Raw genomic sequence first — 23,021 nt, 5'->3', positions numbered from 1 at the left:
TCTGTTCCCCCCAAAGAAGCTTGGTGCTAAAATAAGGTGACTTAATTCTCCTAAAGGAAAGTTCTGGGCAGTGGCAAGAACCTCTCTGGTGTAGGGGTTCAGGTGAATTTGAAAAGGAGTCATTGTTTCACAAAGTGAAGGAGACTAAACCAGCCAGTCAAAGGTGTGGATGGTGCAACATCTTCAGACGCTGCCTCCAGAGATTATAAACCATTAAAGGAGACAGAACTTTCTCTTCCTGGAGAGTGAATGTACCAATACAGGGAAATATCTGGTGAGGATCACGAAAGACCGGAGAGTCCTTGTGCCCTCTTGGGAGTAAAGTCATCAGTGAAAACCCCTCAGAGGAGTGAATTTGGATTGAGTTTGGAAGGAGAGTCCGAATTAGCTCAACGGAGAGAAGGTTCCTTGATGTCTCCACCTTGCACATGGAGAGAGCCGGGGTGCCTCTGTCCCACCCTAGGAAGAACCCTGGGCTGGCATGTGGGGCTCTTGGAAACTAGGTGGTTAAGGCCCCAAATAAAGTAATGACTCCTTGGACCCTCCGAGAGGAGAAGCAACAGCAACAAAAAGCTCAGCCCTCAGCCGAGCCAAGCTCCAAGAGCCCCTTTCACAGACACATAAATATTTAATAATCATCTGTCTACAACCAATCTAGGGGAAAAAAAATCTTTAAATAGACTGCTCGAAAGGCCAAAACCTGAATTTTAATTGAGGTACTTTGAATTACTCCCATTAGTCAGTCGCTCTGACTTTTTCTTAGTGAGGGGTGGATTGTTTTTGAAAGGGGGATCAGAATTATTAGCAGCCCTTAAAACACACACACATGCGCGCACGCACACACACACACCCACACCCGCTGTTCCTACTAAATAATAAACCAGGCTTCTTTTTTAAAAGATATGGCATTTTCGGAACACAAAGCAGGAGGGCAAAGTACAAGGCGCCCCACACATTAGGGATGCAATTCGAGGAGGTAAGGGCATCGGGATGTTTAGCTGAGCATTTTGTTGCCAAATCACCTCTGTGATTCTCCCTGGTCCCAAGAAAGTTTGCAGGATGGAGGAGGCGTGCTTGTGTGAGCACGTGTGTGTGTGTGTGTGTGTGTGTGTGTGTGTGTATTTATATATTTATTTTCCTTTTCTCTGCCCCCTGGTCGTACAGTCTCCTGCCGCCGATGTAACAGTCCTCTTGGAGGTACCCTTGTATCTCACGCTAGCCAATTTCAACAGTCTAAAGTGCTCAAATTGAGCCATTTTGCTCTCAGTAAAATAAACCCCAGACCATTATGTGTGGTTTTTCATTCACCCGCCTCCTTGTCTCCCTTCCCTTGGCCCCTCTCTGCACCCCTCTCCCCTCCTTTCCCATTCTCTCCTTTGGCTCCCCTGCCCGCCTGTGAATGGGAGGGGGAGCAGACATCCTTTAGGAGAACACTGTTTTCAGTCCAGCCGTGTCAGCTCCACTTGGGCACAATTTGCTTTGAGATCTGTGTCATGGAGCGGAGCCCCAGGGTCACCCCCCACCATAATTGATCTTGCTTATTCATCTGCTTCCCCCGTGTGTCTCCCTTTCCCCACACTGGTCTTTGTTTGGATAAACAGTGTGAAGATTTACTGTGGTGCTGAAAGCCGCCTGCCCCACCGTCCCCACCGCCTCGTCCAGGGTGAAACCATGGAGTGGCACTTAGGGAAGAAAGTTCTCCTGCCTCCCCACCACCCCCCCATCCCAAAGACGGAGGACATCTCCCAGTGTCACATGCGAGGCAATTTCCAGACTAATTTACTATGGAATCACTTTGCACGGCCCCTCATGCACTGGTATGAGAAATGTTAATTGGTGTGTGAGCCTGAGATGCACTTCGGAAGGATTTATTGTTGTAAGCAAAGGAGGGGAAGGGGAGCCGCGTCCATCTTTGTGATGGCCCGGAGTCCACACTCACTCGCTCCAGATGATTTTTAAAAAACCAGTGGTAATGATGGATCTGAATCCAGTAATTTATTCGATTTTGGGTCATTAACCCTTGTTCTGCTTATGGCAGCAAATGACTTCATCGTCAGCGATGATGAGTGTTCCAAACTGTGGGGGTACTTGGCTCTCTCGAGCTCTCATCTGAAAATCAATTTTAAGCAAGTGGCAGGCATTAGAAATCCTCTCCGCTTATAGGTTTCTGCGGCATTGCCTCTAGGATTTGAAGGCGCGGGGAGGGCAGTGGCGGGGGGGAGAAGAGAGCCCCCAGAAAACTTCTATAGCCCAAGAGTTTGTGTTGGGGTGGCTAATGTCCTGAAAAGGCTGACAATAGACTCTGTCAAAATGGGTCTTTAGGAGTGGGGAATGGATCGCAGTTTGGAAATGGGGGAAAAGGAAAGAAAGGAGCAAGCCTTCATCTAGTGATCCTGCCTATAGACTGAATGAAATAGCTTGAAATCATTGTTTTGATTCCCATTGACTGAAAGCTGGAGGGGCTTTGCTGGTTAAGCTTTTAAAGCCGCAGCCTTTTAAACACTTTTTTTTTTTTCCCTTTTTGCCTGGTGCACCCTTTCTCTAGTTGACCTTGAAACACATTAACTCATCTTTGGAAAGAAACTAAGCAAAACACCTTTTGCCTTCAACTCTGGGCTGCCTTCTATCCCAGAGTGTTCTATACATCGGTGGCATCGCCCGGTGTCCCTGCCTGCGGGGTCCAGAGGACTGGGGTGGTTGGTGCCCGCCTGCCTCCAGGGAGGGCAAGGAAGTTAACACTCGTGCAGCTCCCCCACCGCATCCCTCTGCCACATCAGACAAGCAGACCCGCAGCATTCAGGGTCAGGGAACTCCTTCCCTGCCTTTGAAGGTATAAACCAGTGTTTGGGCAGCGCTGGAGAGCTCTCCCAGACCCGTCTTGACGCACTGTGTGTGTGAGCCCTGGCCTTTCCTTCAGCATAGACATGGGAAATACATTTCACTGCTGAAATTTCCAGTTGAAATAATTGTTGGAAAATATGGATTTTAAGAAACTTTTAAATGGAAGAGATTTAATCATCATTGAGCCAATTCTCTCCCTCTCTCTCTCTTTTTTTTTTTTTTTAAGATTTTTATTTATTTATTTGACACAGAGAGAGAGATCACAAGTAGGCAGAGAGTCAGGCAGAGAGAGAGGGGGAAGCAGGCTCCCTGTTGAGCAGAGAGCCCGATGCTGGGCTTGATCCCAGGACCCTGGGATCATGACCTGGGCCGAAGGCAAAGGCTTAACCCACTGAGCCACCCAGGCACCCCTGGGCCAATTCTCTTATTTTCATAGATGCAGAATGCGTGACCCAAATGCGTCAAGTGCTTTGTCCTAGATCACGCAGACCGTAGGAAGCAGAAATGGTCTTCGAGGCCAGGTTTCCTGGGGGTAGAAACAGGTTGCCTTGCCCTAGGTGTGGGAGTAAAGGGGCTGCCTTGTCTGTAAAGAACATATAAAACATAACAAAGCCCCAGGCTCTGATTTTATTACCACCATGATCTGACGGTTTCAAACAGTGTCAGTGATACAATACCCCGCCCCTGCCGTGTTGGACACTCCCGCTGGCCTCCTCCCTGTCTCCTTGGTACACCACTGGCTCCTCACTCTCAGTTTCATGTTTCCCCCACCCAACCGAGATGTAGCCCCACCAAACAAACCACAAGCAAACAAAGAACAAATCCTGCATTAAAGTACTCCCCACTTCTTTCAGAGTTAAGTCAGGGAAATGACCTTTTGGAGAGTTCACTCGAATGCAGGGTTGGTGCAGATAAAAGGCAATGTCTTAAAAATCCAAATGAGGCAGACCCGAAAGAACAGTGATGGGCTCTGCAGGGCTTGCGTGGCCCCCATCTGTCTGGTGGAGAGCACGGGAGCTGAGCCCTGCCTGCACGCTCTCGCCTAATGCAGGGCCCAGGAGCTCCCAGCGCTGGGTCTGGGTCAGAGTCAACAGAGTTGAAAACTCTTGGGATTACTGTCTAAACCCAGTTCTCTCCTGGATGATTAGAGCCTCTGGGGAAGTGCTTGGTGGTCTGAGGGCTTGACCCGCTGGTGTGTGCGTCTCTGTGTGGTCATTTTGGCCAGACTGGCTGCTGTCCGGGCTTTTTTTGTCCTCTGCAGCGGCCCCCTGCACCGGGTGGGTACGTATTCCAGTCTGACAGCAGCTGCCGAGTCATCAGTTCTGACAGAAGGCTGCCTCTTTGCAAGGCCCACCCCACCCCCCCGCCCCGCAACCCCAGCCCTTCATTTCATCTTTCCCTGTCAGAACTCACCCTTTGGCAGAAATCTTTTCCGAGAGCTAAATGTGAGCCTCAAAGAGATGCCGTCAAGGTATTTTTCATAATTTTCAAAAGTAATTTCCTTCCTCCACCCGCCCCCCCACCCGCCTTCTCTTCATTATTATTATGTCTTAGCAGCTACCCAAATCAGGATGGCAGCAGCCAGTCCCCTCCCCTGCGGGGAGGCCCAGCCTTTCCCTGTTGGGCTGGCCTGGGGGAAGGCTCCTGGGAGAGGAAGGCTGGACAAGCAAAGGCTTTCTCTCCGTTGGCTTCAGAGGCAAGGTGGTAGAATCATTTCCTCCGAGGAAGGAAAACTTAAAATGGTTTCATTTTTTTGCTCTAGAAAAGGACCCCGAAGGCATTTCCCCACATGCTGGGTCCATAATAGTATTAAGGGTACTCTTAATCCAGTTCATGTGTGTGTGTTTAAGAGTAGGTGACTTCTGTTCCAGAATGTTCTCTGCCATTGTTTGACTCTCCCACTCCTTTCCCTCTCAGGTTTCCTCACTCCCTCAGGGAGGAGTCAAGGAAAAAAATTCATCTTTTTTCTCTGAATCTCCTCCCTGCCTCCCCCCACCTCTGAATCCCTCCTGTGACTGGTTCTCAACAGGCATCTCTCCCCAGGAGCAGGAAGAGAAGTAGCCTGTGTCTCTGGCCCTCTGCAGGGACTCTGGGATGGCCAGCCCTGGCCGAACTGAGATCCTGGGGGTAAATTATCCTCTCCTAGGGATTCTGGGACTTGACATTCAAAAGTTCTATTCATTGAAAACAGACACTAGCCCCGAAAACCTGGTTTAGTAGATAAAATCTGTAACCACAAGAGGATAAATCTAGTTTGGCTTGTTTGTACTGGTCTAATTTAATATGATCTCCCTTGGAGTTTCCAGCGTCTAGATTTTCTAGATCATTAAATCCATTACTTTTCGCTGTTTGCTTTTTTTTTTTTTTTTCCCGAGGGTTGGGTAGGGAGTGAGTATATTTTTTAGTGGCCCCATGCACTGATCAGGACAGCCTCATCAATGCCCATTTGGGGTCCAAAGTGACTAATTTCTGGGCCTAAGGGCTCTAAAGGTAGATTTCTACCCATTTAACACAATGACCCTAATAGCCAAGTCAAAAAAAGGGGGGTCTCCTTGCTGCTGCTGCTGCAATAGTAGGACTCACAGAGGCATGGAGAAGTCATTTCTCACCTCCTGAAAATGCTGAACACCAGCATGAAGGGTGTGGGGAGTGGCCGTCTCATCTCCCCTATCGAGGATGGGCTGAAGAGCCTGGGAGAGATAGCTGTGAGCTAATCTGTGCCCTTGAGCAAATGGACTGCCCACTGGACCTTTGGACCTTTGAACCTTCATGGGGCCAGTGGAGCAGGTTTCACACCTGCCTTCCAGGTCAGCAGGCTGATGTCGCTGAGAGCTGCCTGCAATCACAGTGCTCGTGAGAGCCGACATCAGCCTTTCATTAAGGAGCAACCCCTTCCCGGTGTCCGGTGTCCATTTTCACATCTGTAAAAAAGGGATTCTGTGGGATTAAGTGTCACCTACGCTTCCCACATTCACTTCTGCTAAGCGGCAGGTGAAGAGCGGAGAGTGTCCCAGATTGCTGTAGCCTTAGTCCCTGCCAGTTCCCTCCCTTCTCCCAGGCCCGCCTGCCCTCAGCCATCCCGCCCACCCACCGGGCACTGGACTCTTGGTAGTGAGATGTGGCTGCAGGGAGTGGTGTGTGTCAGAAGCTCCAGTCAGGGTCACACTGGCTCCAGGGTGGGGCTCCCAGCTCAGTGACACCATCAGAGCGTCCATGCCCCCACTGCCATGGCAAAGAACCAAGGGAAGACCACAGAGGCTGTCTGCTTATTGGAAATTTGAATACATGGCTCAGGGTGCGCTCGCGTGTGTGCGTGTGCATGTGCATGCATGCACGCGCATGTTTCTCTCCAAGTATTTTTTTTTAAACTTTAAGATGATCCATTCTTTAATTTTGGGGGGACATTATCTTTTAAATAGCCCATATGGATTTTTCCTGCCCCGTAACCTCTCCAAACAAAGAGAAAGCACAGAAACAAAGCAAGCTAGGAGGCAAGTTTTGCAACTTGTCAGTCTGAGCAGTGAAGCAGTACGCGTGCGCAATGTGTGTGTGTGTGTGTGTGTGTGTGAGAGAGAGAGAGAGAGAGAGAGAGAGAGAGAGACAGACACTGGAGTGAAACACTTCGTCACTAAATGGTGTCCTTCCTCGGGCAGAAGACGACACTGCATGGTGACTTTTCCTGCATAATTGGACTGTCTCTTCGTATAAACCAAGACGCTTGTTTCTGAATATAAGCCCATGTGCTCTCAACAGGTCAGGAGCGATAGTAAAAACCTGTTGTCTGGCTTTGTATTCGGAATAATGGAGTCACTAATCTACTTGATCTGGCCAAGTCAGATAAAGAAGAAAGTGAGGGATGCCCATGTTTCAGGGATAGAAGGTACTTGTAAAAGCAATTTCTTTGGGGGAGGGGAACCGGGGAGTGGGGGGAGACACACAGGAGGGAAAAAAAAAGGAGCAAAGACTGTTGGAAACCTTTTAATTAGTACTAATTACCTCAGCAGAAAATGTTGGAAGCTTGAAAGGATTTGTGTCAGCAAGTGAAAGATCAAAGATTGCTAGGCTCGCATTTTAATCTGTTGGCTATAAAAAGGAATGAGGGGGGTGGTAATGGGACCCAGGAGAATGGCTGCCCAGGTGGCTCTGCCCTTAATCCCTTCTGTACTGCTGCGGCCTGAGGCCTAGTCCCAATTACATAATAAGATGATTTAATTTAATTTTTTTCTTTTGCTTTGACTCCAGCTGGGGTGTAGAAAAGAGGAAGGGTGGTTTCTCTCCCTTTTCTCAAGGATGGAGTAGGCCTGGAGACCATAGACTTTTGGTAGATGCACAATCTCTTCTATTGATTTTCTCCATCTTCTTCTCATCCAACAAAAGGACACTTTAATTTCAATGAGGACAAAACAACACACGGAAACTCCACTCGAGGGAAAGACCTCTTGAGGGATGGAGGAGTCGCAGGGTATACTAGGAGGTGAGGCCTGGCGATGGTGGGGCTGTGGTTAGGGCCTACCTGGAGCAAGAGGTAAACCGTGGCCCTGGAGAACCCCACCTGCTGGGCTCCTCACTGGTCGTTCTGTGGAGTTCCAGTGGGGCAGGCAGAGGGGAAAGGGAGAGAGGTAACAAGGACCGTGGCGCTGACCATCCGCAGTGCTCAGTCAGTGGGGGGCCTATGTGTTTGCTTCCCTCTCCCTTTCTGTTGCCACCCTCTTTTCCTCCTCCTTAGGAGCAGATTCGGCTGGACAGTGTCTGCGCAACTGTGGTGGTTCTGCCCATATCCCTTTGGCACTCACCATTCCTGTGCACACCAATTTCTTGGCTTCCGACTATAGGCACTCATGACTCTTTTTCTTAGGCTTCTGGAGCCTGCCCAGCCCTGAGCCAGTGACTCATGGAGGAAGTAGATAAATCTCTCTGTTCCCTGCCCCCTCATTGGATAGAGCCCTGAGAAGTGACCCATCCCGCATCCCATACTAGTCTAGAGCAGAGGTTGGCCCAAGGGCCTTATCTGGCCTGTTTTTGGAAATAAAGTTTTACTGGAACATTTTTATGGCTTCATTTATATATTTATTTAATATCCATTTTTTTATGTATTATCTGTCTAGTATCACACAGAGGGTTTGTGACAGAGATCATATGGCCCTCAGATCCCAGCATATTTATGATCTGGCCAGCGGCATAAAAAGCTTACTGATCCTTGCCCTAAAGAGGGGTTTGAGTCCCATTTGGCCCCAACAGTAACCGAGCTCATGATGCATCGTTTATTAACTTCTTTCCCTTTCTGCTTTCATTTTCTGGTGCTTTGTAGGATTAATTCTCAAATAAACAACTTGCTCTCGTATCTCCACCTGAAATTCTATTTCTGGGAACTCTGCATGCACAAAGACAGAATCCCTGCAGAGAGTGCTGGTTTACCTCTGTCCCTTCCTGGGTGCAAAGTGTACGTGTTCAGAAATGTAGTGAAGTGGATGGCAGCTCAGCTCAGAGAACCCCCAAACTGCTGCAGACCGCTGCACTTTGACTGAAGGATCTGCATGCATGACATTGATCCTTTTCATTCGTCAGTTTAGGCTCATTTCTAAGCTTTTAGGTGAGCAGCCCCAGGACAAAAGCCTACATGGTAGAATGAAGACTGCTGCCTCTGGATCCATGAGTGGTGCTCAGTGCTCTGGGTCATGACGCTGTTAACATTTTTCGTGCTGGGAGACCTGATCTAGAGTAGCCCAGCTCCTTTTCAGAAAGCCAGACCACTGGACTCGATATTTAAATACCCACTTACTTTTGAACAGGCTACCAGGGAAAATTTGGGGCCCAGATCACTGGTGTTTGGTTTGTATCCCTTCAGTCAAACATGTAAAGTGCCTGGCACCTCAAATCTGATATACAACTCCTTCTTGTGTCTAGGTATTTTTGATTGTCCTTCATCTCCTTATCTCAGTTAGTTCTGATATTCTTTTTTTTTTTTTTTAAAGATTTTATTTATTTGACAGAGAGATAACAAGAGAGGGAATACAAGCAGGGGGAGTAGAAGAGGGAGAAGCAGTCTCCCGGCTGAGGAGACAGCCCTATGTAGGGCCCAATCCTGGACCCTGAGATCATGACCTCAACCTAAGGCAGAGGCTTAACGACTGAGCCAACCAAGCAGCCCAAGAAAATGCTTTTTATTTTTTATTTATTATTCTTTTGCCTTTTTCTTTTCTTATTTATTTATTCATTCATTCATTCATTCATTCATTTATATTTTTATTTTTTATTTATTTTCAGCGTAACGGTATTCATTGTTTTTGTACCATACCCAGTGCTCCATGCAATCCGTGCCCTCTCTAATACCCACCACCTGGTTCCCCCAACCTCCCACCTCCCCACCACTCAAACCCCTCAGATTGTTTTTCAGAGTCCATAGTCTGATATTCTCTTATTAGGAGGACAGAGAAGGTCTTAGTTGGAAAGTTAGGGAAATAGGTACACCAGCATCTTGTCATTTGTGTTAATTATCTAGTGCCATGTAACAAATCACCCCCACAATTTAGCAAGCATTATCTATCACAGCTTCGGTGGGTCTGGAGTCTAGATGTGGCTTAACTCAGGGTCTTTCACAAGGCTGCAATTAAGATGCCAGAGGGGGCTGTCATCCTCTCAGGCTCATCTGGGGAGGATCCATGTCTCAGTTCAATCACATGGCTGTTGGTAGGATTCAGTGCCTTACAGAATGTTCGACAAAGGCCTCATTTTCATGGTGGATGGTTAGAGGGCTCCCTGGGTCCCTTGCTACGTGGGTCTCTCCACAGGGCAGCTCACAACATGGCAGCTAGCTTTTAAAGAAGTGGGCAAAAGAGAGTATTCCAGCAAGATGGAGGTCACAGTCTTTTTTTTTTTTTTTTTTAAAGATTGTATTTATTTATTTGACCGAGATCACAAGTAGGCAGAGAGGCAGGCAGAGAGAGGAAGGGAAGCAGGCTCCCTGCTGAGCAGAGAGCCTGATGCGGGTCTCAATCCTAGGACCCTGAGATCGTGACCTGAGCGGAAGGCAGAGGCCTTAACCCACCGAGCCACCCAAGCGCCCCTGGAGGTCACAGTCTTTTCGTAACCTTACCTTATAAGGGAGAACTCATTCCTTTTCCTAATTCTGATCATTGGAAGCAAGTCACTGAGGCACTAGGTCCAGCTCTCATTCAGGTAGAGGATATGCATACCAGAAGAAGGGATCAGTGGGAGTCATTTTAGAAGTTGCCACCCACACCTTTGACACTTACTCCTAATATTCCATTATTTTGACATTAAGAATGAGGAATCCAACATTTTACTGTTTGTCTTTCATCATTAAATAGTATTAATGATCTCTGGAATGAAGTATTTCTAAAACTTCTGTTACCTACTCCTCTGTGTTCTTAAAGAGACTACACAGCATACACTTGTATAATTTGAAGTTTCATTTCAGAAAATACACCCTTGAGAGTATCATTCTTGGACTTCCAGCCTAAAGTGGATCATTCCCTCCAGATTCTTAAAGGACTTATTTTATATATTGTTTATTTGGCATATAATCATATAGCACTTTGTGACAGTTCTCTTGTTATCTTGAGTTACTTCTTGAATCTTGTATTGTTTAATTTCCACATGTTGACATCTTGTCTCTCCATAAGAATTATAAACAATTTGAATGCAGCAACTGTCTAATACTTCAAATAAAAGCAACTGCAATCATTCTCTTAAAATATATGTTGACTTTTTCCCTTCAATGTTGTTGATTTCTGACTCATGACCATGATTCTTGATGGCTCCTGAAGGGTGTGGTGTTCACTGCCCCCACACTGAGTAGCCCCAGTCTCCCCTGATTTGTTAATCTAGTCTATTTATTTTGGTAGGTGGTTTTTCTTTGGTTTTCAATCTGTTTTTCTTTGATATTAATCCAGTGGTCTTGATTCCCTGCCTTTTCTCCAATTTTGGCCAAGGATCAGGAAACTAGTCTTACAGTGTTGCTTTGATTGAAAGTCACAGTTTTCTGTATGAATGCTTAAGATTCCCTTCTATACTAGCCTGACTTTGTGATGTCATTGTGGAGGCTCAGAGGGGACTGAACCTTTTTTGAATATTGACTTCACACCAGCATTGTTCATATACCTCTATGTTCTTCACTATGGCTCAGAAAGGGACGGTGGATGCAAGTGTGAACTTTAGATAAGTAATGTGCTCCCTCTATGTATTCTGAATGATGGTTGTGCAAAGCCTTGGGAAGGAGAGTGAAAATGAATATGGTTTGAGGACTGTGGAGCTGACCACCTATCAGTGCTTATGATGGTGAGTTCTGAGGGCCTGGCTCAAATAGCCACCTATGGAGAGTTTCTCTCATGGTATCACCTCTGTGAGCACCACCAGCAAGAACCTTGGCACTCTTTATGGAACTAGTTGTCACTTAGGCATTATGGGTTGAACTGTGTCTCCCCCTTCTCCAAATTCATATGTTGAAGTTCTAACCCTTAGTACCTCAGAGGATGAACTTAGTTGGCAATAATGTTGTAAATATAATTAGTTAAGGTAAAATGAGATCATACTAAAGTAGGGTGGGTCCCTAGTCCCATACGATTAGTGTCCTTATAAGAAGAATGCCATATGAAGAGACAGACTCACACATAGGGCCCATGCTGGGAGAGAGCCCCAGAACACATCCTTCCCTAGCACCTGCTGACTAACACTGACTTCTAGCCTCCAGAACTGCAAGACAAATCTCTATGGTTCTAAGCCAACTGGTTTGTGGTGGTTCGTTATAGGAGCCCTTGGGAAACTCATACAGGAAGTATTCTTGTCCTGGTTTTGAGGCCCTAGCACCTCACGTCCTGTCCTTGGTCCTGAACCAGTGCTCCTGCTTTCTCTCTCCACACTTTGCCTTGCTCAGCTGTGTCCTTCAGGATTCCCCTTTCTCTAAGGGGCAGGGGTCGATGTTTCTTTGCTGTAGATCCAGGCTGGCTGCTGCTTCCCCATGGAAAAAGGAGTCCATCAGGAGTGAGGTGGGAAACTTCTCTGCCCATGCTCGGACAGCTGCACTGGGGCAAATCTGAAATGTCAGAGCAGGGCGTGTCTCAGGCCTGGGACAAGACCATCTGTGTGGAGTGTTTTCTCCGTAGGTTTCCCAAGAAGTGCACACATCTTCTGAGGGTGTACCCGTCTGCGGAAGTTCAGGACTTCTGAGTGCTAATGAGCTGCAGTTTCCAATTCGCTTGATATGTTTGCTGTCACTTTCTTCTCTGGTGATGTTGGGGAAGGGAAAAGTCACACTGTCTGTCTGTCTTGTCTATTTCCATAAAATGGGGAAGTTCTGTTACTTCCCTTGTGGAGACTGACAGCTGTGCATCTCTTCCATCACTGGAGAGACTCTTTCCCAGATCAGGAATCAGGCCAGCAGAATTTGGCTGTAACCCTCTGCTGTCGAGGAGGGCTTGCAGGACAAGTAGTGAGAGCAAGAAGGAAGGAGAGAAGCTCACCTCACAATGAGGGAGCAAATTCATTATCTTTCCCGTAATCCAAGGTCTTTCAACCTCAGCACTAAGGACACTGGGTCAGATAACATATTGTCATGGGGGCAGTCCTGTATGTTGCAGGATGATTCAAGTACGTTTGGCCTCCACTCACTAGATGCCAGTAACACCACCAAATAACAACAACCGGAAATGTCTTCAGACTTTGACGCATGTTCTTTAGGGTGGCCAAAATCACCCCTTGTGTAGGACCTCTGATGGAATCCTTTCAAACCATTGAAGGAATCTCTGTGGTGGTCTGTAGTGTTTTCTCAGGGGCAAGCACAGGCCTGTGTTATTGGAAAGGGACAGTTGTAGAGAAGTACAAGGTGGTTGTGGGGAGTTAGGGGAGCGAAAGCCTTATAAACACCAGACTTCCAGGGATTTTAAAAGACTTGGAGTGAAAAGCAGTTTCATTCGATGCATGATGTTCCAGACCTAAATGTTAAATTAATCAGGCTCTAGTGATCACATTACCCAGGGGTTGCTTTTTGCTAGCTCATGGGCAGGGTAACTTCCTTCCCTGTCTGCCCAAGATAATTCTAGTTAAAGCCTATTTTCAGGACATGATTGATAATAATATTGCCCCCTTTATTCTGGGAGGTGTTCCTGTTTAGACAACAGATTATATAATCATCCTCCTATGGGCCAAGTGCGGCCCAGCACCGTGAGTGTGGACAACCCAAGTGCTAATTCCGGGACCTTTGGGTGGACCACATGCTGTGATTCCATCAGTCCTCTCCTTTCCTTATTCTCTTCTCTGCATTTTCTGTGGTTCAGCATTTCTAAAATGCACATTTCCCCCTCCCTGCCCATATCTCAACATCTCCAACTCCATCTCAAAATGAATGGCTTCTTAAAAATTGTCATTGGCCAGGAGGCCATTGTGGTGGGCTTGTTGTCATTGCAACTTCTAGCTTGGTTACAGTTACTAGTATTGTCAGTCTTGTTGACTTATATACCATTTTGATAACTCACATTCCATTTAAGAACTCGTTGTGATTTGGCATTGAAAGACAAAATTATTGTGCACATGGAAAGGGTACACACTTGATAGCATAAAGCAAGTATTTATCGGAGTAACAACCTTGATTTATGAATATGTTTCTTGCAAAGCCACAAGCAGGCTGTAAGAAAGGAAGAGAGTTCCTGAGTCATTTTAAGATAGGAAACATTGGGTCATTTTTAGTTGACAGTGGTTTTTCTCTCTTGCTAATACATAAAATCACCTTGGATTTATTGAACTACAGTGGGTCATCTGACTGGCCCCTAAAGGTGTTTGAATTAGGGATCCTCAGTGGTTCTCACACTTTGTCATGCATAGAAGTGATGAGGGGAATTAACTGTAGATATCCAGACCCTACCTACAGAGAGAATGATTTTGTGAGTCAGGGTGGATCTTGGCATCTAAACTTCTAAAGATTTATTTATTTGAAGGAGAGAGGGAGAGAGTGTGGTGGAGGGGCAGATGGAGAGAGAGAGAGAATCCTCAAGCAGACTCCCTGCTGAACACAGAGCCCAATGACCCTAACAATCCCATGACCCTAACATCATGACCTGAGCCAAAATAAAGACTTGGATGCTGAAAAGACTGAGCCACCCAGGTGCTCCTCAACTTTTAATAAGTATCTTGGGAAATTCTGTTACATATGGTCCATAAGCCACCCTTCTAGACACACTGATAGGGTCACCCCCTTCATTCCACTCCAGAGGAATCTAAGGTTGTGAGAGGAAAAGGAAGGGGTCTGTTCCTATATAGTGATTGGGTGAGCTGGGACTGAAGTGATATTCCCCAAGCTACCTGTAAATAAATATTTTCATGAGTCTGTATTATAAACATTCCTGGGGCTCTTCTTGGCCCTTTCTTCTGGTAAGGAGACAGGATTGGGGTTTGGGCCTGCATCCAGGGTAGATAGGTTTTCCTCTTTTCCTACTTAGCCATCACTGTGAGAGGGGCAAGGAGGGGTCTTAGTGGTCCTGTAGCTTAATTCATTACCAAGGAGACAACAGTAAGACACTTAGGACTATAGTTGAGCAGACCAAGTCTGTGGATCAGTGATGGAAGGAACGTGGAGAGTAGAAGGCCTTGGGAGTGGACTTCACCCATGGTCAGCCAGATTCAGGATGGGCTGAAAAGTCTCTTCTGTGAAGGTAGGGTGTAAGCTCCACCTGGAACCGTGGGTGTCATGTACAACAGAGAGAGCAGGTGGAGGCATTTCAAGTGAAGATAAAATGACCAGATAGGTTACTCGGTCTTCTCACAGGTCTTGGCAGGTTCTTAGAAGGTGATAGGAATAAAATCTGGAGGTCTGGCTTGAAAGTCAGGTCAAGAGGGATCAAAAAGTTAGTGTTGTCAAAAGCTTCAGGCTCATTCTTACCTATAGACAACCCCTGGTGATCCCAAGTCATTAATCCACCCGGAGGCCTATCCTGACCTGAGTTCCCTTGCTTTGAAGTGTGCTGTCCTCTGCAGCATGAGGAAATAATTTGCTGCCTGCTTCAATGAACCATCAGGAGAGCCAGCAGACCTAATGACATGTGAGAATATTAACCTCCTACCACGAAGAGCTGTGAATCTTGAGCGGCAGTCTATAATTCACCCTGGGCTCCTGAGCCAGACCTCTCCAGCTTTCTCTCACATTCACTTTCTCACTTACACCCAGAGAGAGAAGGAGAGACCTGCTCATAAAACTTTATATTCTCCAATAGTGTGAGCTTCACTGAGCTGCTTAGTAATGAGTGTCTTTCCTTTTGCAGTCATGGAAAAATGTATACCCTCAGAGGTGGGGTGGGGGGATATTTTTAATGTTGCATTTTGCATAGGATTATTTCTCGTAACATTGGGAAATGTATGGTATTATGGAAAGTGACCATTAAATGCTTGGATAACCAAACTTCTTTGTAATTCTATACTTTGTCTTAAAAATCAAAGGAAAAATGGAGGTTAGGACTCTAATCTTAGGACATTGTGGATATCACATGGGAGCTTAGAGATATTTTATGGTCACTTGAAGGCAGAAGGAGCATTTAGACCTCACTATGTTTTAACTGTGTTTTTGCTCTTGTTTCATAAGATCATGCATCCCTTGAGAACAGGATAATATCTTAACTGTATTTGCACCTTGAGGCCTAACAGTGTGTCTGATCCATACAATATTGCAAACAATGTCAGTGAAGAGATGTCTGCCCCAGCTCCAAGTTTTGCATATGAAAACAAACAAACAAACAAACAAGGTCCACAAGGGAATTTAATTTTGGGCATAGCTAGAGTTTTCCTAGAGCTAATGTGAGCCTCTTTTCTCCTGTTCGCTCCTGGCTAGATTGACTGCCGCTCTAGGCATGAGAAAGCCATTGTGGGGTTTTCATTAAGCAATGTGTCGTTGTGATGAAAACTGTCTAGTAAACTCAGTGTAGCCAAGGGGACCCAAATCAGAGTATAAATATGGAAATGGGAGGGGCATCTGGGTGGCTTAGTGGGTTAAAGCCTTTGCCTTCAGTTCAGGTCATGTTCCCAGGGTCCTGGGATGGAGCCCCGCATCGGGCTTTCTGCTCAACGGGGAGCCTGCTTCCTCCTCTCTCTCTGCCTGCCTCTCTGCCTACTTGTGATCTCTATCTGTCAAATAAATAAAATCTTTAAAAAAATATATGGAAATGGGAAATGAGCTACCCGGGGGGTAGGAGGTGTCTAAGACATTCATGTGTAACCCCCCTGGAGGAGAGCATCTAACAAAGTAGGAGTTCTTGAACCTGCTAGAAAATCTGAGCCCGTCAGGCTCTGCACAAGTGGGAGCAGACTGGTTTCATTCACCCAAAGCATGAATAAGGGGTGCTCAGTAAACCCTCATTGAAGACAAGTAAATGAATGAATGAATAATCCATTCTGTACTTATTAAAGTACTTTTCTGTTTAGCCAGGCTATTTAATTTCCATATCTTAAGTATCTCATCACTGTATTGGGCACATAAAGGCTTTTTGATGATTTATATAAATAACAAAATCAAACTTTCTTCCTCTGTTGACTGGGCTAGCACAAAGAGTGGAAAAACCAGTGGTTAGTGTCCACTCTGGGTATATATAACTCTCTGTCCTTCTGGTGTCTCCAAATTGTTCTCCTCTTCCTTCTGCCATTTTCTTCTTTTTAAAATTAATTTTACTAAAACCAGTCAAATTAAAACTGCTTCTGTCCAGGGCATCTAAAGGTCCATTCATTATGGCTTCTTATCTTGGCAGACGATCGGCATGGAAAGGCAGCTTGGCCATTATGCACATACAAAGCCCATCACTTCCCTACCAATGGCCAATTCATCAAACATTTATCTTTTGCCCTCTGAACACTGTGTCGCTTAGCCTGTCACTCCCTAGTCTTGGATGTTAAGAAAGTTAAAAAAAAAAAAAAAATGCAGGGGGCTGAGGGAGAGCGTTTTCCTCCCCCAACTTTTCCCTCCCAGAGTATTTTGTTAATCAGATTTCCTACTCGAGATTTGAAACTCTCCCCTCCCTCTGCTACCCTCCAACTTCCATCTTTTTCCGCATGAAGATGGATGATGGCCTGCTACATTTATGCTCAACTTTTTACCGAGTGATGGCATGACTAAGGCAAGGATAAAACTTTAGCTTGATTTGGCAGTTTTTCTCCTTCAAACCCCTTAGAGCAGAGCATGTTAGTACATGAGCGGACATCTAAGATAATTGAGTCCAGCCTCCCCAGTTTGCAAAGAGTCAAGTGAGGCCCAGAGCAGGGCAAGAATTTTGACTGCAGGAAAGTAGTGACTAGGGCAAGAGTCAGGGTCTCTGGTCATTCTTCAGACAGAAATTCTCACATGTTGGCATTTCCTTATGTTGTCTGATGGTTCTGAATACATGTTTGTCTGTCTTTTGGAGCTTTACGTACCCTTGCTTCTTTATCTGAGGTTAACTAATTACCTCTTTTGAAAATAAAGTACACACTTTTTTTGTTGTTCAAAAACAATCTTTTAAAATATCAAAAATCCTTATCTTACTAAGCTTGCTTTTAGATACCTTATCTCATGTCTTCCCTATTCCAATAACTGCAAAGTGCATAGGTCAGGGATTTTTCTCCCACTACAATAGATGAGAAAATTATAGCTGGAACTAGAAATCAGAGATCATGGGCCCAAATTTAGTGGTCTTACTTTGTGTTTCTATTTACCACATTTGTGTTTCACTTCAGTGAGTTGACAAGGTAGTCTCCATTCAAACACCACATTCTCTGTGAAAACACCACCATGGCATTCTACCCCCAGGAGCAGCAGTCTAGTAACCAAAGAGGCAGAATGGGGGATGGAAGAACCTTGGTTTAGTCTGAGGAAAATCTCTTGTTCAAAGAACCTTGGTTTAGTCTGAGGAAAATCTCTTGTTCAAAGAACCTTGGTTTAGTCTGAGGAAAATCTCTTGTTCAAAGAACCTTGGTTTAGTCTGAGGAAAATCTCTAGTTCATCCTGCTCCACATCTGCAAGCATTTGATCCTTTTTGTCCCTAAAACTGTTACCTCTGTTAGGTGTTGGTCCTTGGGGCCCAGAACATGCCATTATAAGAGATGGAGTGCAAACCTAACAAAGTTGTTCTTTGAAAGGTTTTGTGAAGCACAGAGCGAGGGCTGTTTTGAAAGAAGGGAAATGTCTCCAATAGTGAGCCAGTTTTGGAGGTCACCATATCACCGAGGGCCTTCTTTCTTTCAGGAGATGTAAAGCTATCTTGTAGTCTGGGACAGAAAACATGTTTTCACCTTTTCCAGCCAGCTGGGACCTCACAGAATCAGTAGTTGGCATATTTTCACTGGTGTTCCTGGCCTGGTTCCATTCCAGGGGGCCCTGCCCATGGGGAGCTGGTCTTTGGACAAGTATTTGATTAGGGCCCCTCTGGGTCCCTAGGGCCTTGAGGCACAGCCGTGTAAATGTCTCCCTTTCTGGTTGGTTTGCAGTGAGTAGACACCATCTGTTGAATTAAAAATTCCCTTTATGGAGGGTGGTGAAAGGCTTGTGTGGAAGAGACACTGTTATCTTTCAAGCAAACAGTTCATGAGGTTGAAGAGCTGTGTTCTTGGCCCAACATATGTTTGCCCAATGGCTGTGGGCGCCTCCCCCACCAGGCGCTGAATTCCGCCCCATGGCGACGTGCACACATACCGCGGCTGCAGCACACCATGTCCACTCCCTTACGTCTCTCTAGTAAAGAAAACCTCCATTTATAGAACCCGCCAAACAAACTCACTCTTTAGACTCTTAAAAACAAACAAGATCCCGAGGCCACAGGCTCCATGCGTGCATGTGTGGTTTTGTAAAATCTCAAGCCGTGAATCAAAATAATTTTAGAGACATAATCAAAGCCCAGACCAAACCCTATCACCAGGGAGGGAGAAATGCAGGAAAGATTCACTGAGAGGCGTGGAGGACAGCCAGATGGGCAGAGCGGTGACAACCAGATATGGAGGCATCCAGCCTATTCCTACGGAGGGTGCCTGGTTCTCAGCTCCGTCTGTAGGGACTCAGTTGCTGAAATAACTTTGGGACAAACAGGGGAGAGGTGCGCCGAAAACGGTGACCACTGCAGCCCTCGTTTCGTTCCTCTCCACTTCTAGAGCCCGTGTTACCCATGCTTCTTAATAACGTGCTGTCCTCTCTGATTTCTTCTCGCTTCAAGTCCAGCTTTTTTCTCGGTTCCCCTAGATAATGAAGCCACTGGGAGTGGCCACCGCGATTTGTGCATCTTTTGTAGCCCTGGATGTAGGTGCTCCCTGAGAACCTGCCATGCCGGAAGTGTATATTGCATATGGGCTTTCTTGTGCTAGGTTAGCTTTTTGGAGGGGTGACTGCTTGAACGCCAGGACTGGTTATCTATTCTTAGGTTCCTTTGCCACCAAATTTGGCATAAAGTGTAAGAAGATGCTCACAGAATTAGAATTCAGTTGGACTGAGACTTTGCTCAAGCCCGCTTCCTCTTTGAAACCTTCCCTAACCCTCCCCCTCCTTAGAATGTTGTTGACCATCCCAGTCTAACCCATGACCCTGTGTTATCTGGTAACTCCTTCCCTGCTACCTCTATTGCTTAAAGTCGGGGAGCATGCCACAGCCCTCTTCATAGACCCAGAGACTAGCCAAGTACGGGGCAGAGAATTGGCACTCAATACCTTTTTGCGAATGAATGAATGAAGTGAAATGAATGAGTGAGCTGTAGAGGCACATGCCAAGGGGTGGACTGTTAGTTGGTGAATTTCAACCCAGTTCTGCCTAAAGCATCCTTCATCTAGTGAAGTGCGCCTTAAAAAAAAAAAAAAAAAAAGGTAGGAATTAGTTCTTTAGGGAATTATTCTAGGAGGGTCAGGAGAGAGAGTAGATAAAGGACAAAAGAATTTGAAGACCATCTCCTTCAATCAGTATGACTGAGGACGTACAAGTTATGGATCACAAAGCTGTACACAGTGTTTGGATAAAGGATGTGGCAATGGTGAATTTCTCTTTCTAGATCTCCACTACAAATTATTTACAGGTGTGTTAGCATAGTTCAGTTGGGGGAGAACTGCCCTATATGTCTAAAGGTTCTGAACATGGCTTGGTTACTATATATGGTTTTAGGTAAGCCACTTTGCCTCTCTAATCATTAGTCACCTTCTGTAGAGGATAGAACACCCTAAATTTTCCCTGGAATTCCAAGTCTATGAGTCTAAGAAGAAGACCATGACAAGTCATATTTTAGAATGCAGCTCTGACATTTAGTTGAGAGGCCAGTGTGTTGACATGTGCCTTTTAATTATGGAGGTATCCCCATAGTTAAGGAAGCATTAAAGAGGCTTTACACAGTCCCAGTGAGAGGATCAGGAAAAAACACAGAGTTTAGCAAGATAGAGAATGACAGAGCTAGAACTCTCTGCTGCCCTCTTTCCATTGAGGCTGTCTAGCAGGGAAGAAGCAGCTCTTGGCAGCCTTTGTAAATGTTAGTTACCAAGGAAGGAGCTCCAGTTGGAGAGGCACACAATCTGGGTAGAATATTAGTCACCAAATCTCATCTTCTTTTTTTTTTTTTAATTTTTTAAAAAAAGGTTTTATTTATTTATTTGACAGATCACAAGTAGGCATAGAGACAGGCAGAGAGAGAGGAAGGGAAGCAGGCTCCTGGTCAAGCAGAGAGCCCAATGCGGGGCTCCATCCCAGGACCCTGGGATCATGAACTGAGCCAAAGGCAGAGGCTTTAACCCACTGAGCCACCCAGGCACCCCCAAATCTCATTGTCTATGCAGAAATCTCTTCTAAACATTCTCCATGACTCTAGCCTCTGATCGAGTTCATATACTCAGAAGGCAGCTCAATCCTTTGGTGAACAGCTCTCTGTTTTTGTAAGTTTTAAAAAATTAATTCAAGACCTCTCCTTCCAACTTACATTATTTTCTCCAAATGGTTTTTAATTCTGCCTTCTGGAATGCGAGAGACTTAGTACTTTGAAACAACGAGGTCTCTTCTGCTTTTGGTTAAATAATTTTGACTGTCTCCATCACTGTTTCTTAACACCCTTTACCAGCTGGTTAGTCCCCTTTTGTGGTATTTCTGAGTACTGATGCCTCTTTGAGTCTGGCACTCAGAACTGAAACAAAGCTCCAGGTGGAGTTATTTAAGGGTCAGTAGAGTAGGATCAGATTTGCTTCTGTGGAGGCAACCCCACTTTTCTGATTCATATAAACCTTCTTTCTACACACTGCTTTTTATCCAAGGCTTCCCTATCTCGTGTTTGGGGGAATTATTTGAAGTAATAGTTGCTGGAGTTTCTTTCTGATTATAAAATACTTACGATAGAAAATCTAGTAACTAGTGAAAACATTAAAAGAGAAGATAAATGTCTTTAACTCAGGAGTTAGTGGTGTATATCTTGTATCACTTAATCAGTATGCAGTATATAAATACATGTATGGACTGAGGTGTACATGCATATGTATATAATTGTCATAAAGTCCCTATGTACAAGATTGTGTATTAACAGTAGTTTATAAACTAGAAACATCAGACTACTTTAGTGACTCTTAACCATCACTATGGAAAACATGGTACAAATTAAAATTTGTGCAGGGAATGGAGGGGAGACATAGATGACTTAATTTTCATGCATGAATGCATGAGATTGTATGTGCATGTGTTATATGTATTTTAAACTTAGGTATTTAAACAGATAGCATGATAATTTTACTGGATCAGTAGATATATGTCTGTAATATAATTTTTAATTATGGCATGGTATTTCATTATACAGATATATTGAGCTTCCTGTAATCATTTATCATTGGGCATTTAAGCATATTTACATTCTTATTATAAATAATGCTATAGTGAACATACTTAAACCAGGAACACTTCTTTGATATTTATTGAATAAATTATTGGACTCACTGGATGAAAGATGATCATTTTAAGACTTTTCTTCTTCCTTTTTTTTCATTTTTAAGACTTTTAGTATAAATTGCCTTTCAGAAAGAGTATAACAGTTTCTCTCTTCCATTAGAATTGTGTTAGTCTGTTACTTCAACACGACTATGTTAACATTTAAGGAAACAATGTACTTGCTAGTTAAATGAAAATATCTTGTTTAATTTGAATGCTTTAAATTCCTAATGAAGATGAAATTTTATCCCAGCTTTCCATTATTGACAATATATATTCCTTGTGAATTTTCTTTCCATGTCTTTTGTTTTCCTCTGAGGTTTTTCAGCTTTCCTTAATGCTTTTCAAAAGCTCTTTTAATATTAAGGATGTTAAACCTTAGATTGCAAAGATTTTCCCCAATTTACATCTGTCTTTTAATTTTTTTTTCAAATAGTTATTTTGGGCTAGTTGGACTTTAAATATATATACAGCTCTTTACATTAGATAATGGGAAGTTTCATCTTGTTGGGCTGAAATAATGGGTGGATTTCAAGAAGGTCATTTTGGATCCTACTGTATCTTCTTGAATGGCTTTCTTGGATCTTGAACTCCATAAATGTGATGAACATGTCCTTAACCAAGTTATTGGCAAAAACAGGACCTAAATCCTTTCCAGAACCTTGGAGCAAGCTGGGATGTTAATTGGTATCCTTCAGGAATATTTTTGAACCAGTTATGGCTTGACTTAAAGTTGTCCTTTTCTAGCTCACTTTTTGCTCTTGTGTCACAAGGATATCATTAGAATTATTTCAAAGCCTTTTTGAAATCTGTATGCAATATATATCTTTATTCCTAGTCAATTGTCCACATTGATAAAATGGTCTCAAAGAACTTAGTCTTAATGTATAGAAACTGCCTGTTTGATGCTCAATGCTGTATCAAATTTGTATGTATATACCTCCTGTTTGATTTTACAAATGATATGAACTAGCTTATTAGAATTAATAAAACAAAAAAAATTAAAAAACACCCTATAGATAAATAAAATATAAATATTGTAAAAAAAAAAATAATAAGCCCCATCTGTGAAGTTAGAAAGCAGATATAGAAACTATGGGGTGTTGCCTTTTTACATCTGAGTCACAATTTTTCTCTGAGCTTTCTGGTGGTAAAAGTAAAAAGGATAACATGACCAGAAACATGATTTACATTGTCCTAAGGCAACCAAATACTAGTTCCGGACTAGAATATCATAAGTCTGTGAGCTTATGAATCCAAAGTGTGAAGAATCTTCTTTCCCTTT

General features: G+C 44.4%; 1 protein-coding gene and 1 long non-coding RNA gene across 4 annotated transcripts in view; both read left to right on the top strand.

Annotated features, from left to right (window-relative positions):
- Positions 1 to 23,021, top strand: part of LRMDA (leucine rich melanocyte differentiation associated) — a 1,047,313-nt gene that overhangs the window by 548,537 nt on the left and 475,755 nt on the right. The gene's annotated exons all lie outside the window — the stretch shown is intronic.
- On the top strand, positions 6,437 to 7,872 carry LOC131828793 (uncharacterized). Its single transcript, XR_009352574.1, has 3 exons — positions 6,437 to 6,721; positions 7,219 to 7,315; positions 7,568 to 7,872. It is a non-coding gene; the product is annotated as an uncharacterized LOC131828793 (long non-coding RNA).

Source organism: Mustela lutreola, chromosome 4 (genome assembly GCF_030435805.1).
Source record: "Mustela lutreola isolate mMusLut2 chromosome 4, mMusLut2.pri, whole genome shotgun sequence".
NCBI lineage: Eukaryota > Metazoa > Chordata > Mammalia > Carnivora > Mustelidae > Mustela > Mustela lutreola.
Note: the sequence above shows the minus strand (reverse complement) of the source record. Positions and strands in the feature narration are given on the sequence as shown.